At 37.8% G+C, this 14,843-nt stretch overlaps 1 pseudogene across 1 annotated transcript; it reads left to right on the plus strand.

The window, feature by feature from the left end:
• The first annotated feature begins 5,686 nt into the window (after positions 1-5,686).
• On the plus strand, positions 5,687-6,020 carry LOC308509790 (small ribosomal subunit protein eS26-like; annotated as a pseudogene). Its single transcript has one exon. The product of its transcript is annotated as a small ribosomal subunit protein eS26-like (transcript).
• The last annotated feature ends 8,823 nt before the right edge of the window (positions 6,021-14,843 follow it).

The following is a 14,843-nucleotide window of genomic DNA, read 5'->3' on the forward strand; positions in this document are numbered from 1 at the left end:
TTAAATGCTTCAATCAAAAAATAGGGAAGCTGAATGAATAAGAAAACAAGACCCTTATATATGCTGCTTACAAGAGACTCACTTCAGAGCAAAAGACACATAAAGGCTGAAAGTAAAGGGATGGAAAAAGATGTTTCATGAAAATGGAAACAAACAAACAAAAAAATCTGGGGTAGCAATACTTATACCAGACAAAATTGACTTTAAAACAAAGAATAACAGGAGACAAAGACCTAGTAATCTCATTTCTGGGTATTTATCCAAACAAACCCAAAATGCTACTTCAAGGGCATGTGCTCATCCATGTTTATTGAAGCATTATTTACATAAGCCAAGATATGAAAGCAACCTGAGTGTTCCTGAATGGATGAATGGATAAAGATGTGGTACATATATACAAGGGAATATTACTCAGCTGTAAAAAAGAATGAAATCTTGCCATCTGCAACTACATGGATGAGCCTAGAGAGTGTTGTGCTGAGTGTAGTAAGTCAGACAGTAAAAGACAAATGTCATATGATTTCACTTATAAGTCAAATTTAAAGAACAAAATAAACAAACAAACCAAACAGAAACAAATTCATAGATACGAAGAACATTTCCATGGTTGCCAGATGGGAGGGGGTTGGGGATAGGTGAAAAGGAGAGGTATTAAGAAGTACAAATTGGTTGTTACACAATAGTCATGGGGATGTAGGACATAGTATAAGGAATATAGTCAATAATACGGTAATAACTATATCTGGTGTCAGATGAGTACTAGATAGATCTATTGGGGTGATAGATGGGAGGGGGTTGAGGGCAGGGTGAAAAAGGCGAAGGGATTAAGAAATACAAATTAGAAAAATTAGAAGTTATAAAATAGTCATGGGGATGTAAAGTAAAGCATAGGGAATATAATCAATAATATAATAATAACTATGTATAGTGCCAGGTGGGTACTAGTCAGAGGGGTCACTTCATAAATTATATAAATATCTAACCACTATGCTGTACACCTGAAATTAATATTGAATGTCAACTGTATTTGAAAAATTAAAAAGGGATGAGGGGAGATGAAGGAGAATAAGAGGTTCAAAGTTCCAGGTATAAAACAAATAAGTCTTGGGGATGTAATATACAGCACAGGAAATATAGTCAGTAATATTGTGACAGGGTATTGTGGTGTCAGATGGTTGCTGGACTTATCATGGTGATCACTTCTTTGGCATAGGGAATATAATCAATAATGTGGCAATAACTCTGTATAGTGCTATGTGGGTACTGTTGGATAACTATGATGTACACCTGAAAATAATATAATATTATATATTAACTATATTTTAACAGAAATATTTTAAGCAAAATACATTCCTTTGTTATCAAAAGATTTGTTTAAGTAGTTTCAAGGACTATTGATGTAGGACCTGAGACTACAGATGTTTGGTTTAGGAAAGTGCACTAGCTGTAAGCTTTTGATACAGAGACGTACAGTTGCTTAGTGAAAGTTGAATATCCTTAGTAGGTTGGAGCTACCCTACCAACAATGACCTCATGGCTCTTGTTTTGATTAATACAATGAGAAAAATGATTGTGCAAATTGTCTTCAACTCAGGAACATATCTGATGTCTCCCCCAAAACAAAAAATCATTTTGCAAGTAAAATAAATCAGTGATTAACTGTTTTAACTTTAAAAGTAATACAGAAATTCAATTTTCTATGACATACTGCATGTGAAAACTTTTTATAAAGTATAAAATAATATATAAATGCAAGCTATTGTCACTATTTTTAAAAAAGAGCTAGAAAATCAGAATTTTAAAGTAATGGTGACATGTTAACATAGAAAGACAAATATTTTAAAGATGAACTTGATGGTTTTTCTCAGGACTTCCAGCATACAGATATTAATAAATGTCACTGTTATTTGAGGAGCATGACTACTATTAAAATCTATTGGTCATTCTTCTTCTTATAGCTACCCTGTATCTTTTCCTTCAGTGTCACCCTTACTCTCTCCAGACTCTTCCCCCATTTTTCTTCTTCTCCATACACCAGAATCAACAAATTTCACCCACCAGGAAGAAATTGAAATTTTCTGGTTCTTCATTGCGCAGAGTAACCTAACTCTTCTTTAACTCAACAGGCAAGATGGACACACATGCAAAAAGCAACCTGCTTGTGATGGGCCCATCTCCCCACAACTAGTGCTGCTACAACCTGGCTGGCAGAAACAAGAAGATACTGAGAAGTGTCTTTGGCCCTTATGTTTTCTCTAAGCAAGTCTTGGTGGCTCACAGTACCGCAAGCTGTGCTTCAGTGATATGCAGATTGTCTTGAGCTAAAACAACTGAGACCCTGCAAGCTCAAGAGAAATTTCTGCCCCTTACCCCCCCCCCCACAACTATCTAGAAGAATTTAAATTAGGGATTTAGTCCATAATAAAGAGTTATCACCAAAAATGACTTTTTACCAATCTATACGGCAGGGCAACCTACTAATTATTAAACATGTGCTCTCTCTGCAATTACCTTCTGAAGCCCCTTACCTCATCCCTAGCTAAAAATGTCGTGTCTACCTCAATTTCCCTTTCTGTCTCTGAACCTTTCATATATGAGTCCTGACAATTAAGTTTGTGAACTAATCCTACAAAAAGTACTGCATACCTCATTGCTAAATATCACTACAGTCACCTTTCAGGAACTCCCCTTGGGAAGCTATGCACTAATGCCAGCACCTAGCCCACCCTTCAAAGGAATTTTGGAACTCTTTTTCTGGAATGGCCATCAGAGCTGTCGTCATATTACCCTTGATGTCCTGAATGTCATCAAAATATCTTCCTTTCAATATTTCCTTTATTTTCAGACAGTGCTGTGTGAGCTGGTGCATTGTAGTGATGCAAGAGCCATGAATTGTTGGCGAAAAGTTCGTTTTCGTCTAACTGTTTCATGCAGCATTTTCAGTACTTCCAAATAGTAAACTTGGTTAACTCTTTGTCCAGTTGGTACAAATTCATAATGGATAATCCCTCTGCTGTCAAAAAAGGTTAGCAACATTGTTGCAACAAGTTCACAAACTTAATTGTCCAACCTTTCATATGGGGTCTCTGACTCTCTCATGTATGTATTATAGCATTCCCTTACATATGTATGTCATTAAATTTGGTCATTTTTCTCTTGAAATGTCCTGTCTCGTGTCCATTTGATTATTAGATCAGCTGAAAGAATCTTGAAGATAGAGGAAAGTTCCTTCCTCCCCCACAGTTTCTTATACTTTGGTCACCCAAATGACCAGACTTTGGGAGCCCTCCGTGGCTCAGAACTTGATACAGTGCTGTAAAAGATCTGATCACATGAAGAGGAGGAGGGAAGCAAAGCGCAACCTGGTCTGAGTGCTGTTATCAATTACGTGCCTTTTGATCTAGGTCACTTTGAGGAGAGGAGAAGGCCTTCTTACAATGCTTCTTGTCGTTGGAGTAGCAACCTTAACAACAGGACTCTTTCTTTTCTTTTCTATGCTTTTTCACCTTTTTCTATGCTTTTATTTATTTTTCCAAGTGAAATCACTCCTATGTTTATTTTAAAGCCTTATTTTTCTACTCTCTTTTATTTTATTAGTTTTTATTAAATTTACTTGGGTGTCCTTGGTTAGTAAAATTTATAGGTTTCAAGTGTACAGTTATCTAATACATCATCTATATATCCCATTGTATGTTCACCACCCAGAGTCAGTTCTCCTTCCATCACCATATATTTGACTCCCTTTACCGTCTTCTACCAGCCTCCCACCTCCTTACCCTCTGGTCACCATTAAACTGTTGTCTGTGGCTATGAATTTTTGTTCATGTTTTTGCCTTGTTCCTTTGTTGCTTTCAGTTTTATATCCCAGAGATGAGGATTCTTTCTAATAGGTCTAAGAACAGGTCCCGGAGACAACTCTCTCCAGGTTGGGCAATACTGACATAAGTGAAAGTATAATATGAATTTGTCTAATGATGTCTAGAGTAGGCCCTTTGAGTGGGTGTGTCCCAAATCATAGTGTACACCTGAGAGCATGTTAGAATGGATCCTGATGGAAGGAATCTCAGAGTTATTACAAAAGAAAAACAAACAAACAAACACCTGCCTACTGCATGCAAGGGCCTGGCTTGTCTATATCTGATGGAACTAGGGCAAGAATACAAATATAGATCAACATACCACATGCCTAAATAGTTGAAAGTTATAAATCAAGCAAATAGCTGGAAAATAAAATATGTTCTATCCCCCTACCTTGACAAATATTCTTCCCTAACAACCTGGAAGTCCAGTTTCATATGTAGAATGTTCAGCCTCCTCAGAAGTCTGCACTAAAACATGGCAACACACAACCCACTCCTCTTTTTACAACCTCAGCTTCACTCTGAAACAAAAAGGGCCTTCTGGGTGCTCAGTCTAGACATCCCAGCCCTCATGTCTAGCCTCTACTCACCTTCTCCAAATAGCTGCCCCTTGGCTACCCTCCGGCATCTGGTGCATGAAGTAGAGATGCCATTCACCTGAACTGGGGAGGAGGCTGGTGCAGCCCTAGAGGCAGAATCAGGGGCTATTTGGTCTGAGAAATGCAGACTCCCAGACAGTCAGAATATGGCTTAGGAGAGGGAAGCATGGGCCACAAGTGGTCATTTCACATTGGCCCCATGATTCCACCCCCATATGATGGGGTTGTGGGAGGGGGGTGATTTGAAGTGGGGTGGAGAGGGGCTCTAAAGCTCCAGGCAAAAGAAGGAGACTTATTGCCTAAATCAAAGGGCAATGCTGGCAAAGACAGCCAGTGTAAAGTTGTAATAAGATGAGCCAATTAATCACAGTATTTTGAACCACAGGTGATTTCTGTTTCTTCCAGATAATATAAGCCATTTCAATTGTCTGGTCAAGACTTTACCCTTAATACTCCAGAGTAATGCAACAGAAGCAATGGAATTTGTTTCCTAGGCTATGTGTAGTCAAATGGCAAGAAAGTTTACATTTTGTGGAGGTAGACACTACAATTAAATGTACATGGGCTCTTGCTCTTCCTTCACTTTCTGAACAATAAAGTCTGAAGCACATTAGGTCAAGCCAAGTAAAGTAGGTATCTGCCTGAGGTAGGGGTGGGATCCTTTGTTTTATAAGACATTATTAGGACAACTGGCAAAATTTAAGAGGAATTTGAGGTGGTAGTAGTGTGTCATGTTATTAGGTTGGTGCAAATGTAATTGTGGTTTTTGCAATTATTTCTAATCTTTTAAACTGCAATTACTTTTGTACCAACTTATTAACTCCCTAATTTGAATGGTTGTAGTGTGGTTATATTACAGGTATCCTTGTAACCCATGCATCTGAAGAATTTTGGGGAGATTATTCTCAAATGATTAAGGAAAAAATAGTTCTGTACTATACTTAGAAGTTTCCTCTAAGTTTGAAATTGTTTCAAATTTTTTAAAACATAAAAGAAATGCATCAGGAAAAAGCAATAGTAATATGGCCCATTTAAAAAATGGGATAAATAAGTCGATCAAAGTTATCTAAGATGGTCAAAAGATAATCTTTCCAGATTCATCAGTTGGCATAGGTAAAAGGATGTTTCCTCGCAGGAAAAGGAATTGGAAAAGTTAATATTTTACACAGTTTCAAATGGGGAGTTATAAGAGTAGGGGGTATCAGCTCTCGTCTCCTTGCTTCCAAGATGACAAACAAAAGAAGGAACAATGGTCATGCCAAAAAGGGCCACTGCCTTGTGCAGCCCATTCATTGCACCAACTGTGTCCGATGCGTGCCCAAGGACAAGGCCATTAAGAAGTTCGTCATTCGAAACATAGTAGAGGCTGCAGCCCTTAAGGACATTTCCAAAGTGAGTGTCTTCAACGCCTTTGTGCTTCCCAACTGTATGTGAAACTACATTGCTACATTGCTATGTGAGTTGTGCCATTCACAGCAAGGTAGTCAGGAATCGTTCCTGTGAAGCCCGGAAGGACTGAACACCCCCACCCCGATTTAGACCTGTGGGTGCTGCCTCGTGACCTCTGTCAAAGTCCATGTAAGGAGCCAAGTCCTTGAGGACCGAAGAAATATTCTCTGGGGGAAAAGATAAAATGGAAATTCCACTTAAAAAAAAAAAAAGAGTAGGAGGTATTTATATTATTCTTATGACATAGACTAATATAAGGGGGAAGTGAAATAATTCTACAAATAAAGTAAACAAGATAGAGATAAGGAAAAATTTAAGAATCAGTTGCTTTTCAGAGGGATAAAACCATTTAGAAAGACATAGAAATATGATGAGTAAATGTTAATGGGCAGTACTAAGGGGAGGATGGATCTACTGCATAAAGAAAGGAAAAGTCCTCAGAATTGCAAGTAGAAACAAAAAGAACTATTTCAGTACAATCAGGAAAGACTGTATAGGTCAGCCAGAGTTTCGGGTGGGGGAGGAAGTGGCAGATGGGGAGCGAAGGCAAGGACAATAAGTTGGCAGACTGTGGAGTGGTTTGCATTCTTGTGACCACAGAAGTGAGGTAAGCCAAGAGCAAACACAAGTGAAGTTTGTCCCAGTGAAGCACAGTGAGTCAGACTCTAAACTGAACCTGTTCCACCCCTGGTTGCCTGGCTGGGTATGAGACCCTTTCATGATGTTAATGAACTGTAATGAGGTGAGTCATAGAAAATGAAGTAAACAATAATTACAGGCAGGGCCATTCGAGGTCCACCAGTCTCCACAGGGGGAGATATCTAGAAAGGAGTTCAGTGATGATTTGTCCCAGGCCAAGGGGGAAGGGGAAGGGTTTGACGTACTGAAACTCTGTGCTTGAGAGAACTACTGGGTTCTGCCGCTCTGCTCTTTGCAGATCAGCTATAAGGTTGCAAATGCGTATGGTCCCATCTGTTCTAATCTCTGACCTCACCATTTCAGGGAAGCCTGGTCTGGGATAAGAGTGACGTGTATATTCCTGGGGCACAGGTGAATTGTCCTGGGTTCAGAGCAATGCAGGCAATCATTGCTTATGTGGTTCTCTTCCCTTTCATCACCCCAGATAACTGGGCACAGAGGTGGGGAGAGTTGGCCTTGGAACATTCTCCTAAACACTGGAAGCAGCTGCAAATTATTTTACTTTTTTAATCATATCCTTTTCCTTTCAGTTATATGTATAGCCTAATATACACATCCTATATTTGTAGCTCTCATTTGACATTCCAGAAATTCTCTGAACTCTGTGTTCTCCTATTAGGATATTTTCAGTCAAGCATTCCAATTACTTTAAGAATACGGAAAACAGCTTTTCTCAAAGCAGGAAAATCTCATTGGTTTTTCCTAAATTAGAAAACTATTTACACATCATTTATGGTGTAGTGGGAGAACCCAGAAAGCAAAGCAAATTTATGCTAAACATTTGCCATTTCCTGTGAAATTTCCGACATGTTGGGATAAGCACAATTTAAATTTATTCAGAGATCACATTTTAACACTAACCAAATTTAAAACATCTAAAAAGATCTTTTAAATATTCCTGTCTTCTGTCGACATTTTCAGCCTGGAATATCAACCATTTACACTTGACTTTGTGTAACTGACAGATTCAAAAGCACACTTGGCAATCACTGTGATATGCTTTTTCTATCCATACCAACAACAGCATTGAGTGGTCAAGATTTTCTTCATATCTGTATTTGGTATTTGTTAGATGCTAAGAGCATTAATGCACAGCCTCCTAATAGATAAAGAGAGGATGGTTTTAAAAGCATTCAAAAGTTATATTCTATTACACACACACAAACACTCACACACACACACGCTACACACTGTTAGAACTAACAAGCGAATTCAGTGAAATTGTAGGTTATGATATCGACACTCAAAAACCAGTCATGTTTCTATACACTAACAATGAACAATATGAAAAACAAATTTAAAAAAACAATTTCGTTTACAAAACCATCAAATAAGAATAAAATACTTATGAATTAATTTAACCAAGGAGGTGAAAGGCTTATACACTGAAAACTACAAAATGTTGCTGAAAGAAGGAAGACATAAATAAATGGAAAGTTATCTTGTATTCATGGATTGGAAGATGTAATATTGTTAAGATATCAATACTACCCAAAGTACTTTACATATCTAATATAGTCTTATCAAAATCCCAATGATGTTCTTTGCAGAAATAGAAAAGTCCATCTTAAAATTTATATGGAATGTCAAGGGATTCTAAATAGCCAAAATAGTCTTTAAAAAGAAAGAACAGAAGACTGGGTCAAGACATCATCAAAATGGTGGTGTGTGGTGAGCCTCTATAAAGCTCCCCTGAAATTTACAACTAATCGAACAACAATAACTACACAAAGGACTCCCTAAACAGCAGACAGGCAACACAAACAGGCCCACCACTACCTAAAGGTGGGTGAATCGTGCGAGTGGGGGAGGAGGGAAGGGAGAAGAGAGGAGACAGAGGCACGGGGGCACAGGATGCAGACCTAGCTCAGTGCTCCGAGCTCACTGCATCCCAGAACTACTGCAGCTGCGGGAGAAGAAAGAACTCCGGACTGCTAGGACTCCGCTTATGGCCCCCAGGTCTGAGGGGGACAGCATATAACACGGCTGAACCCAACACTCACAGCAGAGACCACAAGAAGACTGAGGGAAGAAGGCTGAAAACAGTGGTTTAAGCCCTCACTGCCGAGCAGAGAAAGGAAGCCTTAGACACTGAGACTAGCCGCACCCTCCCTACCCTCCCAGAGCTCGCCCGTCCCACCTGCACGGTGCTAGAAGCGAACCAGTAGCAGTGCCAGATCAAAAGAACAGAATTTTGCTGTTCTGAGAACTGTGGACCGCAGACACAGATTCGCAGCCCAACTAGTTCCAAAAGGGCAGGGAGAGGTAGAACAGGTCCAGCTGTGGTGGGTGCCACTGCCATTGCTCTGGGCCACCACTCACAACTCACCCTGCCCCTGGCCCCATCTATTCGGGCGGATACCTGCAGGAGTGAACAGAACTGCTGAAACATACATCTGAATATAGTGCAGAAAGAGTTTTAGAACTTCAAAAGCTCTCCGCATACCCACAGGGACGTGGCGCCCTATGACACAGGCGAACTGTTAACAGAGGAGAAGCCCATTTCCCAGGGAATCCCCCCATTGTGTGACAAGTTGGAATAGTGCAGAAAAAACATAGCAATACTGTGAGAGAGAGGGAAAAAATGGCTGCAGTCAGACAGAAAATAAAACATTCTATGAACAAGTATTGGAAAACAAAAGAAAGACCACTTCCTATCAACCTGTTGCAGAAGCCACTCCTGTAGATGTCTAGGAAGAAAAATAATAAATCAGTAATTGCCATGAATAACCAAGACAACAAGGCAGCTCAGAAAGAAAGTGAGAAGTCTCCAGAAAAGGAACTTAAAGATATGGAAATATGTGACTTAAATGACAGAGAATTCAAGATTGCAGTTCTAAAAAAACTCAATGAGATGCAAGAAAACACAGAGAGGCAGTTTAATGAACTCAGAAATGCAATCAAAGAACAACATGAGGATTTTACAAAAGAGATTGAAATTTTAAAAAAGAATGAAATGGAATTTCTGGAGATTAAAAAATCAATAGAAGAAATTAAGAATAAAATAACCAGCTTAGGTAGTAGAATTGACCAGATGGAGAAAAGAATCAGTGACATTGAAGATAGAAACCTGGAAATTACACAGATGGAAGAAGAAAGAGACTTGAGACTTAAAAGAAATGAAAGAACTCTACAAGAACTCTCTGACTCTATCTGAAAGAGCAATATAAGAATAATGGGCATACCAGAAGGAGAAGAAAGAGAGAAGGGAACAGAGAATATATTAAAACAAATTGTTGATGAGAACTTCCCAAACTTGTGGACAGAACTGGATCCTCGAATCCAAGAAGCAAATAGAACACCTAATTACCTCAATCCCAACAGGCCTTCTCTAAGGCACATTGTATTGAATCTGTCTAAAATCAATGACAAAGAATCCTCAAGGCAGCCAGGGAAAAGAAGACGGTAACCTACAAAGGAAAGCCCATTAGATTATCATCAGATTTTTCAGCAGAAACTCTACAAGCCAGGAGGGAGTGGAACCAAATATTCAAACTATTGAAAGAGAGAAACTATGAACCAAGAATAATATATCCAGCAAACATATCCTTATAGATATGAAGGAGGAATAAAGACCTTTCCAGACATACAGAAGCTGGGGGGATTTTTCTAATACACGACCAGCACTACAAGAAATACTAAAGGAGGTTATATGACAACCAAAACAGGGACAATTTGTGGCAACATAAAAAGGGGAAGAGTAAATACCTGAACCGGAATATGGGAATGGAGAAAGTAAGTGTGCTGAAGAAAATGGAATACTCTAAATATCAAACTTTCTTTTACATAACCTTAAGGGTAACCGCTGAAAAAAAATCCAGAACTGAAATATGTACTGTAATAAAAAAAGAAACACAGGAAAACATCATAGAATACCACCACACAGAAATAATAAACAACTAAAAGGCAAAGAAACAATGGAGACACAGCCTTACCAGAAAACTAAAGATAGAATGACAGGATATTCTCACTTACCAATAATCACCCTAAATGTAAATGGACTGAACTCACCAATAAAAAGTCACAGAGTAGCATACTGGATCAAAAAACTAAACCCAAGCATATGCTATCTCCAAGAGACACATCTCAACTACAAGGACAAGCATAGACTCAAAATGAAAGGGTGGAAATTGACACTCCAAGCAAATGGTACCCAGAGAAAATCAGGTGTAGCCATAATGATATCAGATGAAACAGACTTCAGGGTGAAAAAGATAACAAGAGACAAAGATGGACATTTCATAATGGTAAAGGGGACTATACAACAAGAAGACTTAACAGTCATCAATATTTATGCCCCCGATCAGGGAGCACCAAAATATACCAAGCAACTACTAACAAAACTAAAGGGAGGAATTGACCAAAACACAATTATACTAGGGGACTTAAATACATCATTGATAGCTATGGACAAATCATGCTAAAAGAAAATAAATAACGAAATAGCAGCCCTAAATGACACATTAGAGGAAATGGACATCATTGACATATATAGAGCACTTCATCCTAAAACATCAGACTATACATTCTTTTCTAGTGTACATGGAACATTCTCAAGGATAGACCATATATTGGGACATAAAATCAGCCTCAGCAAATTTAAGAAGATTGAAATCATACCAAGCATATTCTCTGATCACAAGGCTTTGAAGTTGGATATCAACTGCGAAAAGAAAGCAGGAAGAAACACAAACACATGGAGATTAAACAACATACATTTAAAGAACGACTGGGTCAAAGAAGAAATTAGAGGAGAGATCAAAAGATACATAGACACAATTGACAATGAAAATACATCCTATCAAAATTTTGGGGATGCAGCAAAAGCAGTTTTAAGAGGGAAATTTATATCATTACAGGCCTATCTCAAGAAACAAGAAAAATCCCAAATAAATAACCTCATGTTACACCTTAAAGAACTAGAAAAAGAAGAACAAGTGCAACCCAAGGTCAGCAGAAGAAAGGAAATAAATAAAATCAGAGCAGAACTTAATGAAATGGAGAACAAAAGGACAATAGAAAAAATTAATGTGACAAAGAGCTGGTTCTTTGAAAAGATTAACAAAATCGACAAACCCTTGGCTAGACTCACTAAGATAAAAAGAGAGAGAACACTAATTAACAAAATCAGAAATGAAAAAGGGGAAGTTATCACAGACACCACAGAAATACAAAGGATCATGTAAGAATACTATGAAGGCCTATATGTCACAAAATTCAATAACCTAGAAGAAATGGACAAGTTCTTTGAAACATATAGCCTTCCAAGGCTGAACCATGAAGAACTGGAAAATCTAAACAGACCGATCACCAGTAACGAAATTGAATCAGTCATCCAAAACCTTCCCAAAAGCAAAAGTCCAGGACCAGAAGGCTTCACTAGTGAATTCTACCAAACCTTCAAAGAGGATCTAATACCAATCCTGCTCAAACTCCTCCAAAAAATTGAACAAGACACAGTCCTCCCTAACTCATTTTATGAGGCCAACATTACCCTGATACTAAAACTTGGTAAGGACAGCACAAAAAAAGAAAACTACAGACCAATATCTCTGATGAATATAAATGCAAAAATCCAAAACAAAATTCTATCAAATCGAATACAACAATGCATTAAAAAGATTATTCACCACGACCAAGTGGGGTTCATCCAGGGGCACAAGGATGGTTCAACATCCGCAAATCCATCAATGTGAAACATCACATAAAGAAAATAAAAGACAAAAATCATATGATTATATCTATTGATGGAGAAAAAGCATTTGACAAGATACAACATCCATTTATGATTAAAATACTTAATAAAATTGGTATAGAAGGAAAGTACCTTAACATAATAAAGGTCATATATGACAAGCCCTCAGCTAATCTCATAATTAATGGTGAAAAACTGAAGCCCTTTGCTCTACGTTCAGGAGCATGACAGGGCTGTCCCCTATTACCTCTGCTTTTCAACATAGTGTTGGAAGTCCTTGCCGGAGCAATCAGGCAAGAGAAAGAAACAAAAGGCATCCAAATTGGGAATGAAGAAGTTAAAATATCACTCTTTGCAGATGACATGATGCTATATATAGAAAACCCTAAAGACTCCACCAAAAAGCTATTAGAAACAATCAACGCATACAGTAAAGTTGCTGGCTACAAAATAAACGCACAAAAGTCCATTGCATTCTTATATACTAACAATGAAATCTCAGAAAAAGAAATACAAAAAACAATTACCTTTGCAATTGCAGCAAAAAGAATAAAATACCTAGGAATAAACCTAACCAAGCATGTGAAGGATTTATATGCTGAACAACTATAAGACATTTTTGAAAGAAATTGAAGAAGACACAAAGAAATGGAAAGACATTCCATGCCCATTGATTGGAAGAATCAACATAGTTAAAATGGCCATATTACCCAAAGCAATATACAGATTTAATGCAATCTCCATCAAAATCCCAATGGCATTTTTTAAAGAAATAGAACAAAAATATCATCAGATTTGTTTGGCAGCACAAAAGACCCGGAATAGCCAAAGCAATCTTAAGAAAAAAGAATAATGCTGGAGGTATCACACTGCCTGACTTTAGCTTGTACTACAGGGCTACAATAATCAAAACAGCATGGTATTGGCAGAAAAACAGACACATAGACCAATGGAATAGAATTGAGAACTGAGAAATAAAACCACATAAATATGGACAGATAATTTTTGACAAAGAAGCTAAAAACATACAATGGAGGAAAGAGCCTCTTCAATAAATGGTGCTGGCAGAATTGGATAGTCACATGCAAAAAAATGAAACTGGACTGCTATCTGTAACCATGTACCAAAATTAATTCAAAGTGGATCAAAGACTTAAGCATAAGAGTTGACACAATAATCTGCATAGAAGAAAACATAGGTACTAAACTTATGGACCTTGGGTTCAAAAGCATTTTATAAATTTGACTCCAAAGGCAATGGAAGTAAAAGCTAAAATAAACAAATGGGACTATATAAAAATTAAAAGCTTCTGCACAGCAAAAGAAACCATCAACAAAATAAAGAGGCAACCAACTGAATGGGAGAAGAGTTTTGCAAACAGTGCCTTTGATAAGGGGCTAATATCCAAAATATACAAGGAACTCATGCAACTCAACAACAAAAAAACAAACAACCCAATTGAAAAATGGGCAGAGGACCTGATGAGACATTTCTCCAAAGAGGACGTATAAGTGGCAAATAGACATATGAAAAAATGCTCGACATCACTAATCATCAGAGAAATGCAAATAAAAACCACAATGAGATATCACTTCACCCCAGTCAGAATGGCTATCATCAACAAGACAAATAGTAACAAGTGTTGGAGAGGCTGTGGAGAAAATTAACCCTCATACACTGTTGGTGGGAATGCAGACTGGTGCACCCGCTATGGAAGGCAGTGTAGAGGTTCCTCAAAAAATTACGAATAGAATTACCATATAACCCAGGAATCCCTCTCCTGGGTATCTACCCAAAAAAATTTGAAAACATTTATCCATAAAGACACGTGTGCTCCAATGTTCATTGCAGCTTTGTTTACGGTGGCCAAGACATGGAAACAACCAAAATTTCCTTCGATAGATGAATGGACAAAGAAGTTGTGGTATATATACACAATGGAATACTATTCGGCAGTAAGAAAAGATGATATAGGAACATTTGTGACAACATGGATGGATCTTGAGAGTATAATGCTAAGTGAAATAAGTCAGACAGAAAAAGCAGAGAACCCTATGATTTCACTGATATGTGGTATGTAAACCAACAACAACAAAAGAACAAGACAAACAAATGAGAAACAAGAACTCATAGACACAGACAATAGTTTAGTGGTTATCAGAGGGTAAGGGGGTGGGGGGTGGGAGATGAGGGTAACGGGGGATCAAATATATGGTGATGGAAGGAGAACTGACTCTGGGCAGTGAACACACTATGGGATTTATAGATGATATAATACCGAATTGTACACCTGAAATCTATGCAATTTTACTAACAATTGTCATCCCAATGAATTTTTTAAAAAACAGCTTAACTTTAAACTGGTTTTATAAATCTTGTTTAAAAAAACAACAACAACAACAAAAAAGAAAACTGGCTCATCTAATATAGAACTAGTATTGAAAATACTAGTGCTAACGTAACTCAGAATAATGTCTCAAAATGAATGTGGAGCATGACTTCAGTGAGAATATGAAATGTGAATATGTATGTACTAGAACT

Source organism: Rhinolophus hipposideros (genome assembly GCF_964194185.1).
Source record: "Rhinolophus hipposideros genome assembly, chromosome: 17".
NCBI classification, from domain to species: Eukaryota; Metazoa; Chordata; class Mammalia; order Chiroptera; family Rhinolophidae; genus Rhinolophus; species Rhinolophus hipposideros.